Source organism: Culex pipiens, chromosome 2 (genome assembly GCF_016801865.2).
Source record: "Culex pipiens pallens isolate TS chromosome 2, TS_CPP_V2, whole genome shotgun sequence".
Taxonomy (NCBI): Eukaryota; Metazoa; Arthropoda; class Insecta; order Diptera; family Culicidae; genus Culex; species Culex pipiens.
Genome location: NC_068938.1, coordinates 202,454,801 through 202,467,265, shown reverse-complemented (window position 1 = coordinate 202,467,265; position 12,465 = coordinate 202,454,801).

The following is a 12,465-nucleotide window of genomic DNA, read 5'->3' as shown; positions in this document are numbered from 1 at the left end:
AGAGTGTAACGCGGTCGGGCACGCGAGTGGTGGCGGCAATAAATATGATTATTAGCCGCCAGTGATTTGTTTTATTTCAATCCGGTGTATTTACCTGGCTCGGTGTTTACAATTAATACTGTATATTTCCAGGGGTAAACTTTGACTGCCTTTTCTACTAACATTTCTTTAAAATGAATTAAATGTTAGTTAAAAAGGCAGTTAAAGTTTATTCCTGAAAAAAATATAAAATTTAAATTAAATGATATCACTACATAGAAGAAAATGTGAAATACAGGCAAAAATTTGGAAAAATAACTAGAAAACATGAAAAAAAAACTAAAAAGGCAAATGGTAATATTAGATACAAACATAAAATATACAAGATAAATACAAAATAATATGCATGAAAATTTAACAACAAAGGAGAAAATAACTATAGATTATTTTTTTCGTAAGCTGCTCAAAATGATGGAAAAAATAGAAAAAAAAATGGAAAAAGTATCACAAAATGAATACAGCACTTCACATAAAACTATTAGCAATAAATTTAAATTTTATTTTCATTGAAAAAAAATATACAATCGATTGTAAACTTATATTTTCATTCGTTAACCACATAGGGCAGGGGCGTAAATAAAGAAGTAAACATTTAGGAATTTTTCATTCAATCATTCATTTTTTGAAATTATTTGACAGCAGCACAAATGTAATAATGTTTAAAGAATCTTGTGATTGATCTTCTTGTCTTAACAATTTGAAAATTAGGATTGATTTTTTTAAATTTTGTTGGCATCTTCACGCTCCTTGACCTCGACCGGAGCAAAGGACTAAATTTTTAAATAATATTTGTACTAGCCATATAAAACTGTTGCTATTTGTTATTTGTTGCTATGCATTTCGATGTATCATTTGTTTAAAAAATGTGAAAAATTGTCTTTAAACTGTTTTTTTACTCGTCGATTCTACCAAGAACCAAACAACATTGCATGTTTAAAACATTTTGTTTTTTTTCAAAATGTTCGAAATATAATTTTTGTTAGTTTACTTCAAGAAATCAAATAAAAACCAAATAAAAACTACTGATGAGATATTTCGAAAATTTGATATAACAATCCGCGATTTCTGAGTGATTCGTGTTGACGACGATGTATAGCTCGTTTGACTCATTGATTAAGCGACCACAGTCAATGTCGACTAAATTTTTGATCTCCTTCAAGCCACTTAAATGTTTGCCGGTTCACTTATCAGTAGCATCGAAATACGCACCCCGTTCTTCCACTTTCCGAAAATGACCTCTTTCTATAAAGCAGGTTACACCCCAACTCCACGATCAGTATCGTTCAACATCGCATCGTAATCAAACCATGCGTGCAACGTTGATCTTTTTCGTAGTGGCCACCCTGGTCCTCGCGACCACCTGGGCCCGCAGCTTGGACGAAACCCTGGTCAACGGTCAACACTCATTACCACCCGGAACCAACATCCCGGTCGAGGTCATCGAAGGCTCGCAGCAACCGAAGCTAATTGGATCACCCCGATCGCTGGACACCACCGAAGAAGCTCCAACCCGTAACAAACGGCAGATCCTGTACGGCCAGTACTACACCACCGAGGACAGCGACCTTGAGGACCAGGGAAAGGGCAAGGAGTTCCATAATTAATCGCCCCCCGGAAACAGTTGGAATTTGCGTGAAATATTTTGCGAGTTGTGGAAGTTTTTAAATAGTTGACGGAACGGTGTTAATTTTCTTAAACATGTCATATGGATTGGTATCCAGTTTAAGTCAGTTGGGAACCAGTTAACTGAATGATTGGAGTGGTGAAATAAATTTGTATGAGATCACGTTTATATATTTGTGAATTGACTTCATTTTCTGGTTGTGAACATCTGACCGAACCTAATTTGGAGTGAGAGTGTATTGTGCTGTGATAGAATTGTTTGAAAATAATCTTGTTAATTTATACTTGAAACAAAAAATATTTAATACAAAAAAAATGCATCAACATAACTTGCCTAAGCATCAAAATGATTGCGCTAAATTGATTGTTTATATGGCTAAAAAAGCTTGGTAATTCTCTACCAACTCACACGAAATCACACGAAATCGGGAAAAGTTGCCCCGAACCCTCTTCGTTTTGTGTGAAACTTTGTCCTAAGGGGTATCTTTTGTCCCTGATCACGAATCCGAGATCCGTTTTTTGATATCTCGTGACGGAGGGGCGGTACGACCCCTTTCATTTTTGAGCATGCGAAAAAAGAGGTGTTTTTCAATAATTTGCAGCCTAAAAGGGTGATGAGAAGGAAATTTGGTGTCAAAGGGACTTTTATGTAAAATTTGACGCCCGATTTGATGGCGTATTCAAAATGGTGAAATTACGTGTTTTTCATCGAAAAAACACTAAAAATGTTTTAAAAACTCTCCCATGTTCCGTTATTTAACGGTATAAAAATACGTTATTATACTTCAAAAACTGCAAAAATATCTAAATGTAAGGGGTTTGCTTGTAATCGTCACGAGTTATCGCGATTTTACGAAAAAAAGTTTTGTTACACTCTAAAAAATTACCCTGCAAAGTTAGAAAAAAACATTAAATTTCAAAATGAAAAATGTTGTTCTAGATGAAAAAATGACCCTTCTGGGTTAATGTAGATTCGAAACGTACATAAAATTTCTCTTAAAATTACATGTTCCAAATTTTTTTTATTGTTGAGTAACGAAAAATAGCAAAGTTATATTTTTATAAACGATAACTCTCAAATTGTTCGTTAATGTAAGCTATATATTAACATACTGATAAAGATAATTCAGCAAGCAAGTTTGGATTTGCCGTCTCTCAAATAATATCTAAAAAACATTTTTTTTCGCAAACGCTGCTCGGAATTTAAACAGAAACAAAAAAAATCTAGTTTGTCTTTGAAACGGTCCGAAAAACAAAATTCTAGGTCCCTTTCATGTGTTAGATTTGGGTTTTGCTCTGTATGACATTTTTCAAAAGGGCCAAACATTCAATATTACGCTTTTTTTTAATGTTAGTCTTGGTTTAAAAATTTTGAAAATATAAAAAAATATATTTTTCGAAAAGATCGGAAAATTTCACAAATGTTTCATATTTCAACATTGAAAATTGGACCATTAGTTGCTGAGATATCGACATTAAAAAATGGTGGGTTGTTTGGGTGAGACTTAGAAAACATCAATTTGCCTGTTTTTAAACCTTTGCATTGCAATATCTCAGCAACTAAAGGTCGTATCAACAAAGTCCCAAGAAGCAAAATATAGAGAATTTTCTCAGCTTTTCAAAAATATTTTTTCCAAAAGTGTGCAAACATGTGCACTTATTTAAAAAAATGAAAAACTGCGACTATTTTCAAAAAAGTCACATAAATATGGATTTAACTTGAAAACGGTGCACTTTATCAAAATTTTACTGAAATACTTTTTGATTGCAAATTTGATTTAACATCCAAAAATGAAGTTGAAAAATGTTTGCGACCAATATTTAATTTTTTTTTAAAAATCAGTATTGATTAAAAAATTCATAACTCGGTCAATGATTTTTTGCACAACCTGGAAATTTCTGAAAAGTTGGCACTTTATGTCCTCTAAAACATATCAAAAAATAAAAAAAATTAAAAATACCGTCAGTGGGGGTGACATTGGGTCTGGGGGGTGAGATTGGGTCAAAGTGATTTTTTACGGATTTTACCATTTCTCAGGTTATTCTCAATGAAACTGAATTTTGTTAAAAGGGTTGTGTAGGGGACATCTTAAGATGACTGCGCTGAAAAAATCTCGTTCCTAGAACAAATCCTGTTATTTTGGCAGATGTCTAAATTTTGGGTACGTTTTTGACCAAAAATTACCTCTCGAAAAATCATTTTTCTAATATTTTTGTTAGAATTGCTCGAAAACTACCCAAATGTTTGAAAATCTCCACTTCAAAAACTTTAGCGTGTCAATACGATTCCCTCGAACAAGAAACACTGTTGGATGACTTGTTTTTACCATATCGTTGTATTTGAGCATCATTTTAGTTTCATTTGAACCAATGTCACCCCCTCTAAGGGGTGAGATTGGGTCAATTTTCAAACTATTGGCATTTAAGGTAGTGTTCATCAAAATCCACCATATTTTGGGAAAATGTTAGTAAACTATCTAAGAACAAATCTACGTTTCCAGTGTAGTTCGTATCCATACCTACAACTTTGCCGAAGACACCAAATCGATGAAAAAATTCCTTCAAAAGATACAGATTTTTAAATTTTCATACATCATTTTTGTATGGACAGCTGCCAAATTTGTATGGATTATATGGGCAAACTAATGATGCAAAATGGCTTCTTTGGGCATACCGAAGGCACCAAAAAAGTTTCAGTCAGATTAAAAAATGCAAAAATTAAAATTGAAGAAAAAAGACCGATTTCGTAGAGAATTGCTCTCCTGTATTTTGTTTTGCTAGTTTGTCAAATGAAACCATAAGTCTTATTTACGATGATTTTGAAGCAAAATAAGATAAAAAAATATGAATATTGAAATAACAAGCCATAGTTTCAACATTTGCATGGAAAAAGTGTTTTAAAATGCATTTTACACTAGTTCAGTTGTTTTGCAATCATTAGTTTTCAAAAAATGTAAGATTTGACGAAAATAAAAATTTTAGCCAAAAAAAAAAAAAACTTGCGATAATAAACATCGAAAATTTTCAAATATTCAAAAGATTTTTAAATCAACGCAAACATGCTAAACAGGATTCTAACCGCAGGGGAATGCATTGTAAATTAATGAAATTTTTAAAGTTTTTGAAAAAAAATTCAAATCAAAATCATATTTTTTTTATTCAAAAACTCAAACCCAATGTTTTGTAGTGTGTAAAAATTGTTGTTAGTGTACAAAATATAAATGTGCGGACTTTAAACATGCCAAACCATATTGGGATATTACCCTTAAATGCAGAACTGTCCTACGTTAAATCTGGTATTTTTATTTATTTGTTGCCTCTGGAATATTTATTATAATCTCTTGAAATTATCTTAATACTTCTACTTTCTTGATTGTCATTCAAATCACCATTTTGCATTCTTCCCGACGCTAATCAGTTAATTAAATTTCCCAGGTCCAGATTTTTCTCACTCGCCAAAACAAAAGGGGCGTTAAAAAAACAAGAGACACGTTTTTAGCCACCCGTTGCCAATCGCGCGGCCACGCGGTGTTAATCTTAGCCCCTGGAAAAATCTCTCCTGTCCGGTTGATCGGCACTTAACAGCAACGGACCGGCTGTCTCCGAACGTCGCACGCCAAGCTCGCTTCGCCACTATATAATCCAGCGGCTTATTTTTAACGTCCAACAGTCGTCTGCGCTCGCTCGCCGGCTCAACAGCTCAGCTCAAGATCACCAAATCACAAATTCGAAAGATGCTGTTTCAAGAGTTTTTAATATTAATTCCGCTGACGACACTGACGTCGCTTAACGGTAGTGATTCCACGACGACGACGACGTCTAGTGGGATAAGCGATTCCGAGGATCCCGACCCGGACGGATTGGTACCGCCGTTGGCTTACGCACCGAACGTCACAAGCAGTGGGAACTGCACGACCACGTTGGATCCGACAACGCAGACGCGGATTACGTGGTGCAACGATGCAGCGGACACCGTCGACAGCTCGGCAGTGCTGGGAAACTTCACCGTTGACGATCTCGAGGAGGAGCTGGAGGAACGTCACAACGTAAGCAAGCGGTTGATCAAGTTGGAGGACTCGGTTGTGTTTGAGGGGCCAACGTTGTACGACGAGGAGGAGTTCTTCGAGGAGGAAGAGCAACAAGACTGAAACTGCCGGAACTTACAGGGATTTTAGGTTAGGTCGTCATCATTTAGAGCTATGCAAAAAGTCACACTCAGTAATATATACATCAGTCACGAAAACGGCTTCGCCTTTATTCGTCTCGCGATAATATCAATCCTCCCAGAACGCGTGCTCTCGCAAAACATCCCACTTAACACCCCTCGCAAAGTGCCACTTGGACGACATTAGTCGCTAATTTCCGTCGTGAAGTAGGTTTCACCTTCGAAAACGTCCTCGTCATCTTCATCGGCATCCTCGTCCAAACCTCCGGCGACCGTTCCCCAACTGGACTGTCGCCTGGGACGGGCCTTGCCGGTCGTCGTCATCGTTGTTTCGTACTCGGCAGATTCAGCACAAGAAATCACCTTCGTGTTGCTACCCGGCAGGTACGTCGTGTTGCAGAGGACTCCGTTGACGATGCTGCTGCTAGCTGCTAATGGGCTGGCAAGTGTCGATGAAGCGTTACCAAGAGTTGTTGACGCGCTCTTGGTAGCTTCACTACTGGATGCTAATGGAGTGGTTGTCTCAACCTTGCCGGTCGAGCTGCTGGAGCTGTTGAACGTCTCCGTTGTCGCCTCGACCTTTCCAGCAGAACTGCTGGAGTTCTGGGAAGCTTCCGTGGTAGCAGCTGTCGATGAGCTAACGGACAACGATTCGGTAGAGTTCGATGCCTCCGCCGTGGAGTTCAGCGCTACCGATGACGTTTCGACAGTCGTTGCCTCCGTTGTAGTGGTGGTAGTGTTCGGATGGAACAGATGGAATATCACTGTAGTCGTGTTCAGCTCCTCGGTGGTGCTCGACACCAGGAGTGTAGTCTCATCCACCAGCTCAGTCGTAGTCTCCTCGATCTCCGTGGTAGTCACTTCAACATCACTTTTGACAGCTTCTTCAGTGGATTTCGTATTGTTTGAAGAGGTAGCATTCACTGGTAGCAGCTTGGTAACGCTCGCTTCAGTTGAACTAGCTTTGCCAGCCTCCGTCGTGGTAGCATTTTCCTGCTTGCTAACGCTCACTTCAGAGGACGTGGCAACGCTCGCCACCGTGGTCGTGGTAGCACTTTCTGTACTGCTCAGCAGCTTAGTAGCACTCGATTCGGTCGTGCTGGTAGCGTTTCCTAGGGCAACCAGCTTGGTAACGCTGGACTCCGAGCTCGTTACACTTTCTTCAGTCGTGGTAGCATTCGCTGTGCTGTTCACTGGTAACTTTGTCGTACTAACCCCAGTCGAAGCGGTCGTCGTCGTCGTCGTCGTTTCATTCTGATTGGTGGCAGTCTCGTTCTGCGTGGCTCCACTAGGCTTGAACACTTCAAAGATCTTCTCGAAAAAGTCTCCAATATCTGCGGAGGCTTCGCCTCCTGATGCCAGCAGCACCAGCAGCGTTAGTACCAAAAACTTCATTCTTTCGCGAGAGTTACGACCGCTCGTTTCAACCAACTAACCCCAACTAATCGCAATGGATAAGCGAAGGATCCAGGGTAGCTGCTCCCGTGGCAAGGTCGCGAATCTTGTGACAAGCCAGTTAGTCATCGTTTAGCACTTGAGCGTTAAAAGCGATGATACTCTGCGCTTTGTGATTGTGGGATCGGGGAAGTCCGAGTCATCGCCGAAATATGTCTTTTTCAAATAGTGATTTGGAGTAGCTGCAATGGCTACGTTACAAATTTCCAATGAACCCATGTTTATTACATCAAATTATTATTTTGCTGAATTTTCAAGGAAGACAACGCCTCGTTCAAGTTAGCACAAATTAAAAGGTGCTAATCGATGTGAAGCCATTGGAAACTCTTGGAGTTGTTGCAAGCCAGCTTCAGCTTCGTAGTTTTGGCCAAACCTGCGAATCGTTAGCATGGCTCGCATGGGTGCATTTCATCGTCTTCGATCACAAGATGCAAAATCTTCTCTATAAATTCAGCTTCTGATATCACAACCCGGTTAGTTCCACTGGCAAAGTGTCCGAAAATGCTATCCAAAATTACCCTCCTTTTAACCGTTTTAGCCGCAGTGGCCGCAGATTCTGGAAACGTGACCACCACTAGTCCTGCTCCAGCAAACGCCACGACAACAACCACCCCTCAGAATGTAACGGAAACCATCACATCAGTGTCAACAACTTCCACGGTGACCAGCTCAACCGTGTCGGCGAATGCCACAACAAGCCTAGCTGAAACAACGACGACAACTAGTACTACAACGACGGTAGCGGCGCCGATGTCTACAACCACCAGTCGACCTGTTGATTCCACGTGGTTCGTCAATGGTTACCTGTGCAAGCTGACACTGCTCAAGGAGATCAACATCAGATACACGGTGTGTTCGGAAAAAAAGTCGAACGAAACTTCGGTTGCGACCGGAAAAAGTGGAAATTAAATTTTGAATGCTTATTCTTAAAGTAGTAAAATAAAAATTCTTATTCTTATTAATAAAACTAGTTTTAATTGTTAAACTCAACATAAACAATTCTATGTCTGGATTTCTAAGTTTATTGACAAAATAAGAAAACACAAACTAGAACCAGTTTTAACAGTTTGAGTGCACGCTTCTCATAATCTAGTGGATGATCAACTAATCGAGAAAGTATTGTCTAGCAACAACACACTCTTAACATAATTTTGTGGAAGGCTAATGAGCTTTTGATTGTCGCAAGTTTTGAAAATGCTCAAATTAAAAGCTTGTTATCTTGGGTAATTTTGAAGTGAAACGATGAAAATAAAAAAAAGTCGTTACATGATGCAAACCATTCTGCTCACAATCAACTCACAATATTGAACAAAAGACTTATACTTTTTACTGAATAAAATTGATTAAAAAAAATTATCATGAAATTTGAAATCTTCGGGTGAATGTCATCAAATTTTTATTTAAGACAGTTAATTGACGTTGAAATAAAATCGGATCCACTAAAAAGTGAAATTAATAGCATTTATTTAAGAAAAACGATTCATGGTTATTAATCTGAACATGTAGGCAGATTTTATACCAGAAAATCATATAAAAATTGGAAAACATATTTTAAACTTTTCAGACAAAAGTTTTTTTTAATTAAAAAAGATTAGGTAAAATATTTCGCTGATCTAAAAAAAGTGTTTATTGCTTTGTTCATAAAATTATCTATGTAAAAATTTACAAAAGATTAATTTGCATTAGAAATCAAACCGAGATCTGAACCAGAAAAACCAAAATTAAACAAGCAGCAACCAGCAATATTTTTTCCTGTGGAATATTTTCCAGTTTATAAAAAGGACAATCTTAAAAAATAAATAAAAATTATGTCCAATTTGATTTTTCATTTGAAAATGAACTACAGATAAGTACGACCAAATGTTTCATATTTTATAACATTTTTTTTCTGCTAGCTTTTAAAAATCCACAACATATTGAAAAAATCTAAAATTGAAATGAACGTAGGAAAATCCAAATATTAATCCCTTTCCATTTTCTATTTTTTCCCATTTTGAAAAAAAAATTGATCAGAAAATCTTTTCCAACATACATAAGTTTTACATGCCCATTTTATATGACAACCTTGTCAAAAATTTTGGATACTTCTTCCATTTTTAGACAAAGTTTAATTCAAATAGAAAATTTTGAAAATTGAGTATTCTTTCTGGAGTAAATTTTTACTCAAAATTAATAAATATCACTAATAATATTTTTTCCTTGTACTTCGGGCCTTACCCATTCCCTCTAAAAAAAATAAAAAATAATAAATAAATAAATATTTTTAAAACATCAAAATCAAGTTAAATGCAAATGTTTAAGTCCCCCAATTGAACATATTTGATGCATTTAATTTTTATGTGTTGCAGATTGTTTTAGCAAAAAAAAAAAATAAATTACGAATTAAATGCTAATGGAATAAATTGAAATACCTGGGTATCTTGAATTGGAAATTGGTTATTCGGATTCTATACGCTTTTAAATTTTAGATTTTAGCGTGAAACAGAATTCATTAATTTCTTTCAATGTATAGGCTTTTTAAGTAGAATAAATTTCAAAGAAAATATGAATATGATTGATTCATTCTGCTCAAAAGGTAACATGATTTTTTTTTGAAAAAAATAGACAATTTCAGCCAAAAAATTCACTGTATATGTGCTTCCCTAAAATTTATTTGTTTTTTTTTTAATAAACATTACATTTGTTTTTAATTGAAAAAAAATGTGTTATTATTGATTAACAGAAGAGTACTAATAGTTTTTTAATTCCCTAAAAAAAATTAAATTAAAGATGGCCAGACGATTGTTATTGTGAAAATTCTTGTTGCGTCACTTTTTTCTTTTAAACTTTTGTTCTACGGCATGATTTTTTTTCTTTGTCAGCTGTCGCACGTGCATTTTGGGCCAAATTGACTTGAAAGCTCTCGTGGCTCTCGTGGCGCAGGGGTAGCGGCTTCGGCTGCCGATCCCGATGATGCTATGAGACGCGGGTTCGATTCCCGCCTTATCCACTGAGCTTCTATCGGATGGTGAAGTAAAACGTCGGTCCCGGTTTCTCCTGTCTCGTCAGAGGCGCTGGAGCAGAAATCCCACGTTAGAGGAAGGCCATGCCCCGGGGGGCGTAGTGCCAATAGTTTCGTTTTTTGACTTGAAAGCGCCATTTTCTGCAAGCCCCCTTCACGGATCCTCAAAATTCGTTATAATTCTGAGATACTCAACAGAAACCGAAAAAACTACGTGCATTGTTGTGACTTCATATGAAAGTAGTTTCTATCTTGTCGCGCTATCTTGACACACAGAGAAAAATGCTGTAAGTGCGACAATTGGACAAATGAACTTCAGGTCAGAACGCGTTCGACACACGTACATGCTCGACTACAAATGTAATTATAACTCGCGATCCAAATTTAACAAAATTTTAGGACACGACCAAAACTTGTTTATTATTGTTCACATTGCGTCCTCTATTTTTTGTTAATTCATGATCAAACATTGGAACGCGATTTTTTCGAAACGTCAAACATCGACAACGACAACGTCTAGGGATATAAACTTCAAAAATAAATTTTATATATATTTAAAAAACCTGATATTTTGTCATTTTATTAACTTAACATTAGGCCAGTTCATAATTTTCAATTTTTTGTTCCCTATCCCAAATATCAAAAAAATAAAGCATCAGATAATAAAAATACATAAATTCATTGATATTTTGTTATTTTTTATAATTTATATATAAGTTTTTTAAATTCTTCGAATTATGTTTCTTAAATAGTAGCTATAAAATCCTACATTTACTTAATATTTCATTTTACAACATTTTATTGGTATCATCAGCAAACAAAAGTATTGGGAGGTATAATTATAAAAAAAACAACTTTAAATTTTACCTATTTAACTAAACAAATAAAACTTTAAAAAAAATTCAAACTTAGAAAAACATTTCAAACTTCTAAAAATACTTAAACCTACAAAGCCTTTATTTCCGTGCAGTCAAACGTGGTTTCCATCTTCACAACCAGGGCGGCGCCACTTGCGATTATACCAAAGCTTTTCTTCACAGAAAAGCTCTCGTGTTCACACGGAAAGATTGTTGTAATTTTCTTTTTACTTTTAAGTTTTGATGAATTTTCTTTTCGGTTCTTTACAAAAAAACAAACACAGTTTTTTTTTTATATTTTTTTCATTTTATTTTTAGTGTTTCACTTTTTCATTTATTACACAATTTATGGATTTTTTTTCTTCATTTCTTCACTATTGGAATTTTTCCTCTTGCATGCTTCGGGTCGGTTTTTTTTTCATTTCTTCAGTATGAGTTTTGTTGTTGTTTTTTGTTTTAGTTTTTACTTCCTTCAGCCTGTGAATGTGTGGGTGTGAGTTGCAGTGTCTGTCTGTTTCTTTTTTGTTTTGTTTTGCCTGTCGCTTGCTTGTGTATACAAAAATGTAATGATAAAAATAGGTTTTGTTTTTTTTCTTGCCTTTTTGCCTTTTTCTTAGTACACCTATATTGTATGCTGTGTGTGTGTTTGTTTGAGTGTGTGTATATTCCATTGTTGTTTCGCTCCTTCATTCTGTTTTGAATTCTTTCCGTCAAAATCACTGCCGGCCAAACTCGCCGACAGAAATGATTTCGCTCCTTTCACTCGCATCCGTTCACTCTCGCTCGCTCTCGCACTCTCACATCAATGATCATCAATGGTTGATTTTTGTTTGCCTTTGTTTGCAGCAGAACTAGATATCGTTTTCCCCAGTGTTTTGTTTTCCTCTTTCTTGTTTAATTATTTTACTACCCTTTCTTTTTTTTAGTTTAGTTGAATTTTTCTTCACGGCAACGAATGTATTTGAGTTAGTTTCCATTTTTTTCTCGTTTTACTTTTCATTTTGCTCAAATCTCATCGTTTTTTTTCACTTGCTTTGGAGAAAGAATAGTGTTTGCTTAAGTTTAGCGATAAATTTATATATTTTACAAAAAAACAGAACGGAAAAAATAGGTTTTTTTTGGGGGAACGTAAAATAGTTTTGGCTGATTATGTGTATTTTTTTTGCTTGTTTTTGTGGTATAAAATCTGTGGCTGCGAAACGTGCCGCGGAGACGGAGTTAAAAGAGTTAGATTATCTAAACTTACATAACAACTAGACACGTGTACGTGTGTGTGGGTGTGTGTTATCGCGTTCGCTGTTTGCATGCACATTTTTTTTCAAAAA